Source organism: Triturus cristatus, chromosome 7 (genome assembly GCF_964204655.1).
Source record: "Triturus cristatus chromosome 7, aTriCri1.1, whole genome shotgun sequence".
Classification (NCBI taxonomy): Eukaryota; Metazoa; Chordata; class Amphibia; order Caudata; family Salamandridae; genus Triturus; species Triturus cristatus.
The window spans coordinates 793,255,456-793,274,134 of NC_140590.1; the positions used below are offsets into that span (position 1 = coordinate 793,255,456).

The window sequence follows — 18,679 nt, forward strand, 5'->3', positions numbered from 1 at the left end:
CTCTGCACCCGGTCGCCCTGGCCCGAGGAGAAGAGAACCAAAGGTGTCCCCACATTCCGAGCATTGTGAGACCTAAGCCCCCCTTTTTGGTTCAGCCAGACCTGCCCCCTAGCGGGCAGCCTCTTTTTGACGACTCCAATTCCCATTGACTTCAATGTGGCACCCGACGCTGTATTGCATCTCTGTACCCAACCTTCCCAGTGGTACAATGGTGACCTGTTAGTGCTGCCTTGGACCCTGCACAAACTGTAAGCATTTCTAACTCGAACTGTACTTACCTGATTTTGATTATCTTGGTGCATACATTTACATAAAGATATGTGTTATTTTTATAAATTGGTGTGGATCTCCTTAATGAGGTGTGTGCATCATTTATTCACTGTGTGTTTGCAGCAGATGTCGAACACTCCACTCTAATAAGCCTAAGGCAGCTCAACCACACTACCCCCCCTAAGAGAGTACCATGGGATTGCTAGAGCGAGCCCCTGTCCACTTATGAGGGATACCTGGACTCTTTGCACAGTACATCTCTTTTTGGTATACTATATAAAGAGCCACCTTCCTATAGTAGCAAGGAGGCAAAGAAAGGGATAACAAATACGGGAATGAAAATATGGGAATGAATGTATTGTGATGCATCTTTCACTTGGAAATACCTTTTTAGATATGATTCAAACAGATACTGATATTAAAATACTTGAAATGTCAGAAAGCACTAACTTGTATTCTAAATTAAATGGGAGTGATGCACTCTTCCACCCTGCAGTACAGCTACAATATAATCTACTTGCACAATAGTAGAATGGGGAAAGAGGTAAGACAGAAAATACAAACACTTGAAATCATCATTCTGACTCACCATTCTGATGAGCACTAGAGTATGCAGGTAAGAATGCCATGAACATTCTGCATCTAATCTGAACAGCGAAAAGATATATCTTAAAATATCTCTGCCTAACCAACCCTCTGTGTTTTTGATATGAAGCTAACTTCCTGAAACTGAAGCATAACAGATTTTTTAATGTAACTCCTTTTAAGTTGAACTACATTCCATCTTTATTGAAAGATAACTAACACAGGTTTCGTAATATTCACCTTCTGAGTGGCTTAGATTCTAACTTGTTTCTTGTGTATCTGAAAAGTAAGTAACAGTCATTAATATTCTGCAATATCTATTTTTAAAAACTAAGTATCACGTACTAAAAATAGCAAATGTGTCTTTTATGCATATTCATATACACATATTGTAAATAATCATAAGGTTGATATTAGGTATCTTCAATTCCTTTATGGAAAGAAACAAAGTTCAATATTGTAATCAATCACATAGTCTTAAACTGTTATGACCAAAAGTTAAAATAATAGTTCAGAGTTTGTTTTTCAACAAGACTTGATTTCCAGACTATTTTTCTCTACTCAAACGGTTCTTCAGCAAGCTCTCAAGAAGCTAACTGTTCTTCCAAAACAAATCGCAGGTCCAAAAAGCAAGGGTCTTGGCTACAGCCATATTGTAACACAATTGCCTAGCAAAGACGCATCGAAACACTATGGAAGTTGTGCCTGAAAATCCTATATAGCCACCGCTATTGCCAAACATCGTCAGAGTTCCAGGACTCTTGGGTATTGTAGCGTTCTTGTTATGTGCTTTCGCATGGTGCGAGAGAGTAAAGGCTTGTGCCAGCATTTCCATCCATCTTTGAAATACACTCAGCACAAGCACGTTTTAGGAATTTTACTCCTGCACCCTACAAGAGCCAATAACTGTAACAAATGCCTCTGAATCGTCCTCCATACAGTGTCCCCCTTAGGGGCTGCTATTGCAGCATCGGATCCTCTGGTTTGTCAGAATATCTTACGTAAAATTCATGTAATAAACATGGGGCATGATGTTTAGAGTCTTGTTCTCATGATCACTCCTCAGTGCTAATCCCCTTCCAATTTACTAAATATTGCAATTTGTTTCTGATAATTTTTGCATCTGCATTTTATGCACCTTTATATTCAGTTTGCACATTCACATGAATTGGCAGAGGATTTGGAACAAGTTGTGCCTTACAGTAACTGGACTCATAATCTGTTTAATAGGAAATGCATCTACAAATTTAGGTTGCAACTTAGAAGATTTCTTGAAATGTAATTGTTTGTGATTAACCACAGTTTCTCACCAACAACAACATACCAGGGAGCTAGATTTCTTTTATGAACAACATAGAATTTGCAATTCGCTTTTGCTTTCACCAAAGCTTTATATGTTTTGGACTCAAAGGCTGAGTCCAAATTTGTTTGGATAGCTATACTTACAAAAGAAAGGAGTTCCCATAGATGAATGTTTACTATTATTGTATGTTAGTTCTGCTAACCACAATGATCTCCTCCAATCTGCCTATATGGCATTCCAAGGGTTGATAGCTCAGACACTGTTCAACACACTGATGCAACCTGTCAGTTTGTCGGTCCACCTGAGGGTGATACCTGATGGAAAGGTGGACTTCCATATCTTACTCCTTACACAAGGCAGACCAAAATCTTAGAGTAAATTGAGACCGTCTCTCACTGATTAAAACTTGTGAATACCATGTATTTAGACAATGTTTTGTGTTAAAACATGTACCAATTCCAGAGAAGCAGGCAACCCGGCAAGGATATAAAATCACCCAACTTTAATCAAATGATCCACAACCGCTAAACTTCCTGTACAACATTGGCTTTTGTGTAATCTTACAGTGACACTGTATGTGAAGATACAGGCATAATGGGCAATAGTCTCAGTAATCCCACAGGTTTACTTTGGGAATTTATGTTCTGGGCATTAACAGAGAATATTTTTGCATAGTTTCTAACATACATAAATAAACTTGACCAGTAAAATATCTCCTGACTGCGTCTAAGGTCTTAGCTATTCCAGGATGCCCAACAACTTTACAGTCATGAACCGTTTCTTAGCTTGCTCTCTGAACTAAACTGACAGCAAGTACAAACATTTTTCTTAATATAATCCATCGTTTTCATATCTACCTTTTCATTCTTTCAACCAATGTTGCTTATCAACAGATGGCTAGGTCCAGTAGTGGCAGGAGAATGATAGGCACTGGGAACCCAGGTGTCTACTCCCTTCTGCCTACTGAAGAATGAGGATGATAAGGAAATGACATAATGACCCACTTCTAACTTTCGGATGCAGAAAGACCTGACATGCAGTGACTACAAGTTCTGCTGAGAGAGGACCTGCCATCGGCTTCCCTTCAATGGGTTGAGGCCCTTGTGTGCAGCCTTGGGTAGCCAAAGGCCGGTGGGCCTGGAGTTTGACAGCAGATTTCGGCTCCCATCCAGCCATCCCTGAAGTATGTGGACATTATTCAGGCATGCCCCAAGGGCTGCACCCAGCCAAGTGATCCAGTAAACAGCCCTTGCCATGACGGGGTGGCATAGAAAACCCCTTGGAGACCCGACCCTGTCATGAAACCCTGGTGGGACTCTGAGGCCCTTAGAGCTTGCATGTCAGTGTGGGTCCCACAGATCTACTAACGCCATCACTTAGTAAGTGCTCAGAACCTGCACAGTTTCAGAGGCCACAATTTGAGAAATGAGAGACAATTCTGGTTCTAAGATAGACTATTACTGTTGATGAGCAAACTCAGAATATCACTGCACAATATGTGAGGCACTTAGTACCAGCTGAGTGACCATAAAAGCCGCGATCAATGCTATAGACATCGGACTACATTGAGAAGGTCAGAAGAAGTTTACTAGGGGGGGGGGCGGAGCTTGCTCGCCACCAAAATGGCCGCTTGAGCTGTGAGCTCTGTTACACCGTCACCATATCCTTCAATTATCCCGCGACTACATGATTTTGGGCGCATCACAGTGCGATTTTTGACCTCCGGAGGACCGCCGGAATAGAAAGCTCTTATCCCGACCCCTGTGAGCCCAGTACTGACTGAGATACGTCGTCCCGCCAAGTGCCGATCGGCAAGGCCTTGATCCCCAGGCTAAAGTGAAGCTGGGTAGCAGTACGTGCCCGGAGGCTCTAGGGCACGGAGATCCGGGTCACACACACCACGCTTTGTAGCCGGGATTGCTCTTTGGCTGGCAACAACTGAGAAGACTTTGCGGCCGACGTGTCCCAGGTGTGCTGTTCCGCTCCCTGGGGGCGCGCTGCACTGTAGCAGTGGAGGCTGCGCTATCCGGAGCTGTGCTGGAGCGCTGCAGCTGGTGGGAGCGGCGGCTCGTGTAGTAGAGCCCGCGCTGCCGTACAGACCTCTTTGGCTCCTGGGGCTGATGCTGGTGCAGCGGGTTGGCTGCCTGCTGCGATGCACTCCTGACTGGTACGCTTTGGGGACCCTGGGGGCTCTGGAGAGCTCGGGTCCGCCATTTTGTCGCCGCACAACTTCGACACGCTGGGCAGCTGCTAGGAATGTGAGAGGCTTGTTTGGGAGGCGATCGTGCTGCCCCTGAGGACCACGTCCTGGAGGCTGAGCGGCGCATTGGGATTGGCGCCTATAGGAGGGACACTGCGGGACTGGTGCTGTAGCGCCCCTGGACACCCGAGGAAGACCTATGGCTGTGGCGCTCCTGCCCGTGTTTTCTGCTTTTGAGGACGTCGCCTGAAGCGGCGGGTTCCTTGCTGCTGGAGCGGTCTTACATGTGGATTTGCGGCCTGCAGCCTCCTATCGGCCCTCCTTGCGCCCACTGCGGGGCATGTCATACAGGGTACTAGGACGCTGATTTTGCCTGTGGGACGAGTGCTTGTGGCTTGCTGGATTGTGGAGGACAAAGTTCCAAAACGAATCGAGGGGGAGGGAAGAAACTTTGATAAAGGATGCTAATAGCACCATTACTCTGATAGTTCATAATCAAATCAGAACTCCACCGTCGAGACGGACAAGGGAACAAGATAATCCTGGAAAGTTCTAACCCAAAGCAGAAGGATACTGAATTTATAGTTGGAAAAATTGTGAGGCTAAGAGCTAAGTCTGTGTTAAGATGAACAGATGTATATATGTATCCTGATAAACACGATCCGAAGGCTGCCCTGTTCCCTTAAGGGAGCAATTACCGATTTAATAAGGTGGTGAAGCAGTAGGGCGTGGAGGAGCCCGAAAGGGAAGGACCAAAGACTCCAAATATCTGTTTCGTATCGGAATAGCAGGAAACGACGGAGGGAAGGCAAGAGGGCCTAGCTGGGTGCCCTCCTATGAACGCTTGCATGTTAAGAATTGGTTGAATAGTGATGTATGCTAATGCGGCTTGCTACACAGTGCTAGAGACTGTAATTTCTGAGGCTCTGTGGACGACTCTAGGATGGGGATATCCCGAGTGTCAACAAGTTCTTCTAGGAGACTATTCTGCGCTCCTTCAGAATAGATCACATCATCCTTATATCTCACCCATGCAAAGCTTAGGGGTGTCTGTGTGTAATATTGTAGTGCAAAGCACAAAATCATGGAGGAGTAGAGGGGGAGCCAACCCTATGCACACGAGAAGTGAAAATAATGTACCTAGCTCCTCAGCAATGCTGTAGTCTAAATTATTCCAGCCCAAAGGGCGTAAGAGCCATATATAAATATCAGGAGCGTGTGCGCACTCCAAGGGCCAGCCTGTTGTTGCAGCCGGGAAGGCGTAAAAGAAAAACTGCTCCGTCTAACGTACAAGGCATTATGAGCCTCGGAGCAAACAGGGGACTCGTACGATGTGCGTAGCTCAAACGTCCAAATATATCTATATATATAGCCCAATTGGGTTACGCACCTCGGAGCGTGATCGGCTCCATCCCGCACTCGGCAACTAGGGAAAGCCTTTGGCGGTCAAGCGCGAAGTCGCGCAGTGAACATAAAATATTTCTGACATCTATCAGATAAAGTACCTTGCCTAAAAATTTTACTTCAGAAACACTATTATTGAAAAAACATTATTGAAAACAGCAGGATTTGAACACATAACCTTTGGGATCCGAGTCAGATACCTCAACCACTACATCACAGTGACTCATTAGGAACGCTGTTGGCAACAGCGTGGTATCCCCGCTCTCGAGGGAGCATCTTGATTTTGTGCTCAGCCGGGCAATCTGCGTAATGCCATCGCGCCTCTCCGCTCCCGCGGGAGCCTCATTATGCTGTGCCCGGGGCAAACTACGTAGCACTATCACGCATTAAGAAGGATATTAGTTTGCACCTCAGGTGTGACTCAAACCCACAAACACTGGCTTAGAAGGCTGGTGCCTTATCCACTAGGCCACCGAGGAACACATCTACAATGCATTGGAGTTTCGAAGCGCGCCTCGCGGGAACACGCCTGTGCACACAAATTGCTAATTAAGTGCTTTAGAAATACGTAGCCCAATCTACTAGACAGTAACCCAATAGGGCTAGGCACATGAAAAACTTGGAATAAGCAGGTTCTGGGCACGTCTGGCCAATGAGGGAAGTCTCAGCGAGCTATAATCACCCAATGATGGCTGCCGCAGGCAGCGCGGTACCAGGACTCCAAGCGGAGCTTGAATGTAGTTGGCCAAGCGGGCCACGATGTCCGTTTTCATCCCGACATAGGCGGGAAATCAAGAAACTTTCCTTAAGTCCAAACGCTGCCCGGACAGCGGAGATCGCCAGCTCCCAGCGGGAGTCTTGCCCTGAAAGAGCGCGTGGGCTAAATGCTGAGTACGGCTCGTTGCATTAAAGCTTTTAATATATAGTATAAATAATGTGAGCTTGCCTCGTAAAATACCTTGTGTTATGGTCCCTGTGATGAACAGACAAAGTAAGTGAAAACAAAGCGAGAGTACCGCATTTAAGTAAAAAAATGGCGGCGCGTGCCTGCTTAAAATCTAATCGATCTATGCGCATAGAAGGCAGCGCGGTACTCTGAGGCCAGCAGGGAGTGAAGCGAAGACCGATCGAGCCACCAGTGTTAACGAAATGTCCTGCTCCGAGCGGGGAATGAAACAATGCCCGATGGGGCCGCCCGCGGTAATCATATACACTGCTTCCAGCGGGAGCACCCCACAGATCCCGCCGCTCCCAGCGGGAGCCTCTCAAGACGCCCGCAGGCTAACGATAGCGCCAGCGAGCGCTAAAGAGGGAAAACATATGGCAACAGCGCAACCTGAAAGGGAGACATAATTGCCCACAGCACAAAATCGCACACATACTGAAACACAATTATTCAACCTAGCGCGATATAAGCGCTGTGGTAAATAAAATAAATATTACCTGACTGAATTTCGTACGGAGTCTTAAAATAAAGTAAAATAGCTCAAAATAACAAGAGGCAGAATCCGTGGTATAAGAGGTTCTCTAATGGGCTTTATTCCATTCAAAATGGCCGACTCGAGTGGCGGCCTTCAGGTTCCGTCACCACGAAGGTTCAGGAAGTGAAGTACAATAATTTATTAACAGACATGTATTTTTATAATAAGTACATTACAATGAAACGAATGTAGAAGGCGTAACATTTGATAAGAAAAATGACGTAGCAGTGACATAATCGAAACTAGGCGTAATAAGGAATAAAAGAAACATGATTGGTTAGAATTATCAGACATAGGTGGATCTATAAGATAATACTTGGCATAGATGCGCGCGCGGCAGCATGACGTGTAATTGACGTGTAACTAGGGGGTGAAGGGGACTTGACATTTAGCTCTACATGTGGAGACGAGAAGTCTGGGGTCAAGTCATCCTAATCCCAAATCATATCTAACATCCTATGTTTAAAGAACTATGTTATCCACAAGGAAGGACTCTCGGACAGAATCTATTCTATACTGACTATGTGCGTGTACAAGCGTCTAAGTGTCTATATGAGATGCGAGGGGCAGAAAACTTTCCATAGCAACAGGGCTATGAATCACTTGCATGAGGACAGAGAAGCCTGGCCTTTTGCTTGGTAACTGGAGGAATGTTTACTTAAACTACTAGGCAGGAATGCATCGGCTGAAGAGCAAAATAGATAATTCGAAGGTGAAATACAACTTCTTGGCAGACAAGCGAAAACTGGCCGAGGCAGGCTCCGTTAGCTGCACAGGGAGTAGGACAAAGTTCATGGATACAGATGCGAGCTCAAGCTGAAGCTGTCAGAGACAGAGAGCAGGGAAAGGCTTTGAGGACAGAATCGGGCCTACTCGCCTGAACTGTAAAAATGGAGTAACTTAGCCATATAAAGTCGGTGGCCTTTCATACTTAGGAATCGAATATCCAGCCCATTGATGGCGGATCTGACAGAGAACATGTTGACGGTAGACACACATATGTTTGCGTCTTAGAAACTGGAACTGGAGGGAACATACATGTACTTGTAACATGCATATAGAACCGTTGGGGTCCAAGATAGGGGACATAACTGATCAGGAAAATCCACTTTTCCACATTCCCTCCTTGTCCCCTTCTTGCCCTTCACGATACATCAATCTTCATCATTCCATTGATTTGCTCATGGAGCATCATTTCTTCTTCCTTCCGGCATTTTGAACGAGAACTGTGATGTGGAATGCATGATGTGGCACACAGACCACAAATCGCTGGTCCACATTGTAGGCATAAACAACAACTGAAGAGCATAAGAAGGCCAATACCTAGGAAGGATAGAACTCTCCATCCCCAGGCTGATATCACATTCCAAAACCACCCGGACCACGTCCAAGTGCCTGGATTCTCGTGTATCTGGCTTACAATCTTATGAAGGCGTGTTATAGCTTTATATACAGATGGCGAATTTTCTGGTATGAAAATGCAGCAGCTGGATCCGATGACCCTGCAAGCTCCGCCCCTATCGGCCAGTATGACGTCAAGGACAAGACGATTCTGGAGAACAACAATTCTCATCACTGATTGTTCCTCTGTCAGATTGCCTAGGGCGGCTATAGTCTCGTTTACTACAGCTTCAAGAGTCTTGGTGAGTCTGCGTATCAGCTTACTATTTGATATAGTACCTATATAGGGAAAGATACCTTTATTGAAATCTACATACTTGTCCCATGCTGTCTCAGTATAATCGACAACTGGGAGATCTCTTTGCTCTCTATTGTGTACTAAATGAACATTTCGATAATAATCAGGGGGAGCTAGGAAAACAGGTGGCAGAAGGAATGCTATATAACAGGTACCATCCCAATCTAGAGGCAGACGCATATATGCCGTCTGACCACATATAAAGTAAGAATGGCGAGAAGCTCTAAATGAAGATTTACCTTGATCACTATATTCTACTGTAGTAACGCATTGGCTATGGCCCATATGTATGGAACCAACTTTTCTCACACATAATTCACCCTTAACTGGAAATACTGACATAGTGGGCAGAATTAGTTCAACTTCGGATTTGACATTCAAAATCATAAGATTAGGCGTAAAATTACCTAATTTATACACTTCATTTTCTAAATCAGTTCCTGTTCTACTGGGGTGACCCTCCTTATTAGGGTGACAGACTTTGAATAAAACTAGATTCAGATTTCCCCATATCCAATGTTGTTGATAAACTGCTGTGTCTGGGTCTATGGAATTTAATAAACTAAACCATGCTCCACAGGAGCCATTGTGTGTGAACGGATGTGGAAAGAATGGCAGAACTCCTTTGTTATTCTGATAGGGAGGAAGTCTGCCACACACCCAACAATTGGTCGCATTACTAGTCTGATGGGAATGATGTAACATACTAATGAATGTGTTATTGCGCAGCGCAAGTCTATAGGATAATTCATGTGGCGGTAGGTCACTAAAAGAATGTTCATCAGTTATATTGAAAACACGTTTAGAAACAGGATGATATATGTGCAAAATCATACTCGTAATAATTACTAAAATACTCAATAAAAACAAAATTAATAATGTCACAATACAGTGGTTACGCAGTAATTTACAATAAGCATGTCGTTTCATTATGATTCTGGACTCTACATGATTCAGACCTAAGGGGTACATGTCGGGACAGATTCAACCGCTTCACCTTGGAGAGGACTTAAACAATCAAATCGTCCGACAGTTTAGATCTGGACCTGAGTTTCTGTTTATAGCACTGAGAGTCAGTCAGTTCAACAAAAGGAAGTTTTGAATCAGTCTGTGAGGGAGTGCAGGGCACAGTGTCTATATCTGAAGGTAGTCCATGAAATTTTTTTATATGGGTGGAATGCACCCATCCTTTCCGTCCTTCGATCTTCACAGCTGTTCTGGTCGTCAGCAGGACCTGCTTAGGCAACTTCCACCTAGGATCCAATTGGCTTTTCCTATCAAAATTCCGAACCAGGACAAAGTCCCCGGGGACCACGTCATGGGGTTTCACCTCAGTGTTGTCAGGAAAAGCTGCGACCACCTGTGAACGAGAAGATTGTAGTGCAGACATCAAGGAAGCCAGGTAATCTGTCAGCATATTACAGTCAACATCAGTTATTTTACGGGGTATAGGCGTCCCCCACATATTCGGTGGTCTACCAAAGATCACCTCATACGGGGATAGCCCTGTTCGAGAGTGTGCTACCATTCTCATGTAAAAGAGTGCAACTGGTAAGGCTACTATCCAGTCCACACCTTTTTCCTGACATATTTTAGACAATCTGATTTTTAAAAGTTGATTATGTCGTTCCACGAGACCTGCTGCCTCGGGGTGTCGGACACAGTGGAATTTCCACTGATATCCCAACAAAAGTGAGACATGTTTCATTAATTCGGATGAGAAAGGCTGGCCGTTATCTGAATATACAACACGTGGTAAACCGTACCGTGGGAAGAATTCTCGAACTAGCTGCTTGGCAGTAGTCGGGGCAGTGTAATCTGATACGGGATACGCCTCTGTCCAACGGGAGAGAGCGCAGACAACTACGAGGACATATTTGAATCCTCGACAACGTTCCATCTGAATATAATCCATCTGGAGGACTTCAAAAGGATGGTCAGGAGGCTGAAATCCACCCTGCTCTACGGGAACACTCTTTCCTGGATTAAACTGACAACATATCATACAGGTACGAACTTTTTGTTTAGCTGCTGCTCGTAAATGTTTGTTGAACCAAATGTGCTGAATGCTGTCTAGCATAGCCTTCTCTCCTAAATGTGCTGGACTGTGAACTGTAGCTATAATGGCTTGAACCATGGAATCAGGGAGAAACCACACGGATTTCTCTTTCGTCATCCATCCTTGATCTGTCTGGATCCCTCCTAGTTCAGTCCACTTCTTTATTTCTTCTGCTGTGGCATGTGTCTGTATGTCAATTACATCAAGTGTGGGATCCTTAATTGTCATACACTGTGTTGGTGTCTGAACTATTGGCTTTGTCATGTCGGATGTGCGATTCTGAGCAGTCTGTTTAGCTGTTCTGTCAGCTAAATCATTGCCTTGAGAAATGGTATCAGTAACCTTCGTGTGTGCTTTACATTTCATAATCGATATAGCAGTGGGTAGATGTATTGCGTCTAACAAGGCATGAATGAGGGGTCCGTGCTGAATGTGGGCACCATGGGAAGTTAAATAACCTCTCTCTCGCCATAGTACGCCGAAGTCGTGTACAACTCCGAATGCATAACGTGAATCAGTGTATACATTAACTTTCTTATTTGTGGCTTGAATACAGGCTTGTGTTAGAGCAACAAGTTCTGCTGCTTGGGCTGACAGAATATCTATACAATGTGTCTCAATAACTTCAGTGTCTGTTGTGACTGCATACGCGGCCACTAAATCTCCTGTACTTGTTCTCATGCACGATCCGTCTACATACAACGTCAGGTCTGGATCTAACAATGGAACGTCTGTCAAATCTTGTCTAGGTTTCGTCTTTATTTCAATGATTTCAACACAATCATGAGCTAGTGGGTCTGTTCCAATTACAGGTAATAGTGTAGCAGGATTCAATGTATTACACCGTCGGATCTCTATGTGTGGTTGAAACAATGTCAGTTCATAACCAGTAAGTCTTGCTATGGTCAAGTGTTGTGTTTGTGTTCGGTTCACAAGAACCTCTACTGCATGTGGTACTTGTACTGTCAATGGGTGTCCTAAAACTATGGCATCGCTTTGTCTGATTGCTAAAGCTGTCGCTGCCACTGATTTCAGGCATGCAGGCAAAGCCTGAGCTACGGGATCTAATGTACTGGAAAAATAAGCACATGGCTTGCGTGATCCTGCTTGATCCTGAGTGAGTACTGATAAGGCAGTACCTTCGCGTTCTGTAACAAAGAGTGTAAAATGTTTGCTATAACATGGTGTTGCTAAAACAGGTGCTTGACATAGAGCTTTCTTTAAGCTTTCAAAAGCTTGTGTATGTTCCTGAGTCCAAGGGAGAACAGTCGATGTGGCTGCCTCCTGTGTGGTTAACTGAATGAGTGGTTTTGCTAGAAATGCGTACTGAGGAATCCACTGTCTACAGTATGAAGTGAGGCCTATAAAAGCCCGCACTTCCTTTTGCGTCTGCGGTATTGGCATGTTTGCAATTAACTGAATGCGATCAGGTGTAAGCTGCCTTCCCTCCTTGGACAGCGAGTGACCAAGATAAATAACTCGCTGAACACAGAATTGCAGCTTAGAAGGGGACACCTTGTGCCCCTTGTCGGCTAGGAAATGTAAAACTGTCAGAGAAGCTTTTTCACATTCTGGCTCGCTTCTCGCGGTGATCAGCAGATCATCGACATATTGAAGCAGTGCTGTATTGACTGGCATGTGGATACTGTCAAGTTCTCGTTTCAGTGCTTGGCTGTAGATGCTGGGGCTTTCTGTAAATCCTTGGGGAGCGCGTGAGAATTTAAAGCTGCGCCCATTTAAACTGAATCCGAACAAGTATTGGCTTTCCGGATCTATTGGGACGCTGAAAAAGGCATTCTTGAGATCAATTACAGTAAAGAATGTTGCTTCGGAATCAATTGCTGTCAATAATGATGATATATCAGGGACCACAGGGAATTGTGGTACAATACACTTGTTTAGTTCACGCAAATCAATAACCAATCGGTACACTGGTGGAGCAGTAGGATCAGTTCGTTTAAGAATCGGAATTATCGGTGAATTACATACATTGGAGTCTGTTTCTACAACTACTCCCTGGGCAATTAGCTCATCAATGATTTTCAGCAAAGCCACTACAGCATCATGCGGTAACTTGTATTGTCGCATTCGTGGCAGTACCACTCCTGCTTTCAGTGTGACTCGATAGGGTGTAATGTTCATGCAGCCAACATCCGTAGGGCCTTGTGCCCATAGATGTACTGGTAAAATCTGTAGTCGGGGATCCATGTCTCTAGACACATAGTGACCTTTAAAATCACGCAAAAACAACCTTACTCCTTCCGGAGAACAACATATTATGGCTCCTAGTGCTTTCAGAGTTTTAATTCCTAACAAATTTTCTGGGCATGATTTAGTAAGCAATAAATCTGTAGTTCGTGTCAAAGGTCCTATTGTAAGTGGTAGAGGCTTTGATACTTCATTAACAATAGGTTTTCCTGAAAAACCAAGGGAAACATTTTGAGAGCCTGAGAGGGGTGCCCCTGGAACTTCGCTACGTTTTATAGTTGTTCGACTTGCCCCTGTATCGAGTAAGAATTTTCTATCTTGACCTAATAATTCACTATGTACATAAGGTCCTTCTTGATCTACAGGAATCTCGATAAGTGGTAAGTCAACTTCCCTCTCTAGGCTGGTTCATGCGTAACGCTGGTATTCAGGGTATTCATACTGTGCAGTCTGATACAGTTGTCGTGTTGCGGTTTGTGTGGCAGTAGCAGGCAACGGTGGTGCAGCTGGCACAATCTGTATGGGTTGCTGTGAGGCTGGCATGGACTGTCCATGCTGCATAGCTCCTTGTTCATTCTGATCTTGTCTAACTAATCGTGGTCTCTCCTTTGTAATGCCTGTAGCTATATTACGTTTCAGGACTGGACAATCGTGTACATGATGGCCCAGTTGTTTACAGTAATTGCAGGTTCCTTTTACAGGAACTGCAGAATCACCAGAATGTGTCACACCCTTTTTGTGACCATCTGCTGGTACTGTCTGAGAAACTAGCATTTTCATTTTTGTATCCTTCATGCGTCTATGCTCGTGTTCTTGTTCATCCCTAATTCTATTGTGATGATACTGTAACATTTGTAGCATTTGCGACGGAGTGTTACTTTGCCAGGTACTCTCGAATTTCAATATTCTATTCTTCACTGGAGGCAATGCATTTTCCACTAATTTTGTCACAAATAAATGTGGATATGAGTCACTACTTGCTTTTATACCACTATTTATACCAAAACATTTTTCAAATCGAGCATAATAATCGCTTGTGTCTTCATCTTGCTTTTGTTTGCAGGCTGTGATTGCACCCCAATCTTCCTTTTTTGTAGTTAATAAACGTGGCAGTACCTGTACTAGTAAACCTGGTAACAGTTTAACTTTATCCCCGAGCCCCGAACCTGCAGTTCGGCCCCTTTCTTCCTCTGCTAATGCTGTCCAGTCTATCTTTTGGTCTCCCACTTCCCACTCTTTTTCTTTCAATTTTTCATAAATGCCAGCAGGCAAAAGCACCTTTAATATCGTCATAATATCAGGAAAGGTATATTCTCCCATCAGTAACATGTCTTTAATTTCTCGGTGGAAACCCGCTGGGTCTTTATCATGGCTAGGTACTACTTTCTTCATTTCTAATAATTCCATTTTTGATATAGGTGTGTAAACAAATACACGGTGAAACTCATTGTCTTCGCCTTTTATTGGGTGCACTTCTCGTAAAGGATTTTGTCTATCCATATAGTACGGCGTTCTTTCTCTATGGGGCAGCGAGAGAGAATCCGGACTTACAAAAAGGACATACTGTTTACGTGACACTAATATCTCTTTAATTAACTTGTTACTAGAACCTCTCCATCTGTTCGTGAGTAGTTCCATTAATATATCAGGTAAAGGACCAGGATCAGCATGTTGGCTCTTATATAATATGAGGAGTTGCTGAATCATATAGATTCCAGCTAAACGTTGTTCATCTGTACTGAGGTTGAGAAACGTGTGTGCTACGGTCTCATCACCATATTTTTCAGGACTAACGATCCAGTGAACGGCTGATCTGGCTAATTCTTGCTCATCCATGGAATCGAGGAGGTGGTAACCCCTTCGTTCTCGTAGTATTTTATCTGCGGCTTGAAACGAATGTTCAGGAGACTTCAGATTCATTACAGGCGTCGGATACGTTCTGCTATTATTTGGACATACAGAGTGTATGGGATCAGAAAAACATCTAGTATTTTCACAAGATCTTCCTCTGCCTACATAGGCTATGGTCTCTGACTGTCTTGCAGAATTCCCTGCTTCGGACACTTCATCTTGCTCAAACTCGTCTGTTCCCAATCTCTCTTCATAAATACGCTCTATTTCTTTACGTATTTTTCGACACATGGCTATTATACAATTTTGCTTATCGTGTCTCCCTTCTGATATATTCTGACTCCATCTTGTAAGAGTAAGCATTGCATTCCGGTCTACCCCCGGACGATCTTGATTTCTGATCACACAGTTTATGAGGAAACGTAACAGTTCCCCCTGTATTTCTACTTTCTGGAATTCCATAGCTCTGTTAATACATCCTGGATCTCGTCCTGTTTGAACAAAATGATATATGTTATCCAGATGCGTAGTCATTCCTGGTAACCTTGCTAAATACTCTGCGGCTCGCCTAATTCGTAATGATGCCAGAACCATTTCGTCCTCTTTACCAACCACTGGGTCATATCTACAATTTACAAGGAGTTCCTTAAGCGTACGTTCATTTACGAATTTTGGTGTACGTGAATGTGCGGACTCTTGAAAGACAAGTTTATTTATTCTAGGTGGTGTAAAAGTACTGCTAGCACCTCCCGTGGCCCCATCTGGGGCGTCGGGTGTGAATGGGTTCGTTGAACGTGACACCGCAACTATGGGTGTTGTTACCCCTGTAGAGTCGACTGCGGAGACAGATGCGGAAACAGATGTGCTTGCCGACGTTTGTGTCGGGACTTGCTGTTGCACGGGAACAGATACCTGATCCTGACGTTGAACCCCTCCGCCAGACGGTCTATGTGGTGTGGCGTTAGCATACTCGGGGGCTGCATCGTCTAGATATGAGGAAAGGAAAACGTCTTCTGCGGTTCTGGGATGCCCTTTTGGATGTACCTTAATTGGAAATAATGGGGGTGGCAAGTCTTTTGGCACCTCCGTAACAGCCTTAGGTAGTCCTTCGGCTAGAAGGGGATACATACCATTCATAAGAGCATTTCTTTGTCTATTTACTTGTTCTGATTTCACTCGGATACCTTCCTCAATTAATAGATTTTCTTGAACTTTATTTGAACTTTCTTTACTCCTCTCTTCTTGTCTACGTGCTTTTTCTGTTCGTCTATGAGATTCTTTACGCCATAACTCAATAGCGTCTTTCTGTGACTGTCTGACCTTTCTTTTCCATAACTCTTCCTCCACTTTCATGATGCACTCTGCATCCCAGGGTCCCGCTATGGGCCACCTTTGACTTTCCGGTAATCCCTTGGTATAATCTACCCATAGATCAAGAAACAATATGGCATCTAAGCCATGTTTATGGTACATGAAATGTCCTGGAGTGTCTCTAGGAGGAATAGGAACTGCTTCTTCAAGCACCCCTTTTCTGGTAGTAATCTGTCTTAACTTCGAGAAGAGCGGCATATTAACAACTGATCTGATACTTACTCTTGAACTTACTTAATACGAGAAACACAATAATGAACAGTGAACAATGAACAGTCATTCATACCACAATATGCAAGACATTTTCTGAATACTTTAAACATTAAACATTAAACATTTGGTAATGGTCGACAATGATGACAGTCTGCTTAACTAATCACCACGCTGAATTCTTGACAATAACTGAATACTTCGGAATACTTGATATACTGCTAAACAGTACATATACACTGCTAAACAGTGCAGACCGGATTTGTGTACCCAAATCCGTCTTGACCGGCACAACCTATGTGCACGTCAACATGCCTCCCCGGCGATGGTACTCACCGAGTAGCTCCTTGAAACGGAAGGCCTCAGAGAATGGACAGGACTCGATAACTGCGGACATCGGACCCTCTGGACATCGGACTTTCGGAAAACCTGGTGGGCCTCTGTATACCTCGGATCTTGCTCTCTCAGCTAGGCTCTGGTCGGGATACTTCGCACTTCTCACCGCCTCGTCTGGGTTGATCGCAGCCTCAGTCGCCCCCGCTTGACCGGAGGGAGCTTACAGGAAATCCTGCTGGTACGCGTTTATGGTCCGTCCAGCTGTGGCAGGAGACCGGGCCTGCAACGCACCGCCGGCGCGTGAGATGAGAAAGTGTCCCTGTTCGGGCGCCATTATGTGGTAAATAAAATAAATATTACCTGACTGAATTTCGTACGGAGTCTTAAAATAAAGTAAAATAGCTCAAAATAACAAGAGGCAGAATCCGTGGTATAAGAGGTTCTCTAATGGGCTTTATTCCATTCAAAATGGCCGACTCGAGTGGCGGCCTTCAGGTTCCGTCACCACGAAGGTTCAGGAAGTGAAGTACAATAATTTATTAACAGACATGTATTTTTATAATAAGTACATTACAATGAAACGAATGTAGAAGGCGTAACATTTGATAAGAAAAATGACGTAGCAGTGACATAATCGAAACTAGGCGTAATAAGGAATAAAAGAAACATGATTGGTTAGAATTATCAGACATAGGTGGATCTATAAGATAATACTTGGCATAGATGCGCGCGCGGCAGCATGACGTGTAATTGACGTGTAACTAGGGGGTGAAGGGGACTTGACATTTAGCTCTACATGTGGAGACGAGAAGTCTGGGGTCAAGTCATCCTAATCCCAAATCATATCTAACATCCTATGTTTAAAGAACTATGTTATCCACAAGGAAGGACTCTCGGACAGAATCTATTCTATACTGACTATGTGCGTGTACAAGCGTCTAAGTGTCTATATGAGATGCGAGGGGCAGAAAACTTTCCATAGCAACAGGGCTATGAATCACTTGCATGAGGACAGAGAAGCCTGGCCTTTTGCTTGGTAACTGGAGGAATGTTTACTTAAACTACTAGGCAGGAATGCATCGGCTGAAGAGCAAAATAGATAATTCGAAGGTGAAATACAACTTCTTGGCAGACAAGCGAAAACTGGCCGAGGCAGGCTCCGTTAGCTGCACAGGGAGTAGGACAAAGTTCATGGATACAGATGCGAGCTCAAGCTGAAGCTGTCAGAGACAGAGAGCAGGGAAAGGCTTTGAGGACAGAATCGGGCCTACTCGCCTGAACTGTAAAAATGGAGTAACTTAGCCATATAAAGTCGGTGGCCTTTCATACTTAGGAATCGAATATCCAGCCCATTGATGGCGGATCTGACAGAGAACATGTTGACGGTAGACACACATATGTTTGCGTCTTAGAAACTGGAACTGGAGGGAACATACATGTACTTGTAACATGCATATAGAACCGTTGGGGTCCAAGATAGGGGACATAACTGATCAGGAAAATCCACTTTTCCACAGCGCAAACATAATTGCAACATCATCAAAGGCAATATAACAGTCAAATGAGACATAAATCACAATATAATGTTCTGAGCACTTAACTTCCTGCGTGAGCAGCGAAGAAAGAGGAGCAGAAGCGGGATACGGTGGCTCTTATTGGGCTGTACAGGATGTGATGTATGGACGAGCATCATGGGAAATGT

The 18,679-nt window shown here is 44.2% G+C and overlaps 1 long non-coding RNA gene across 2 annotated transcripts in view; it reads right to left on the reverse strand.

Moving 5' to 3' along the window:
* Window positions 1-18,679, reverse strand: part of LOC146810588 (uncharacterized) — a 120,434-nt gene that overhangs the window by 6,472 nt on the left and 95,283 nt on the right. For both annotated transcript variants that reach the window (XR_014965705.1, XR_014965704.1), the window contains one exon: window positions 1,096-1,134. This is a non-coding gene — a long non-coding RNA (uncharacterized LOC146810588). The remainder of the gene's footprint in view (window positions 1-1,095; window positions 1,135-18,679) is intronic.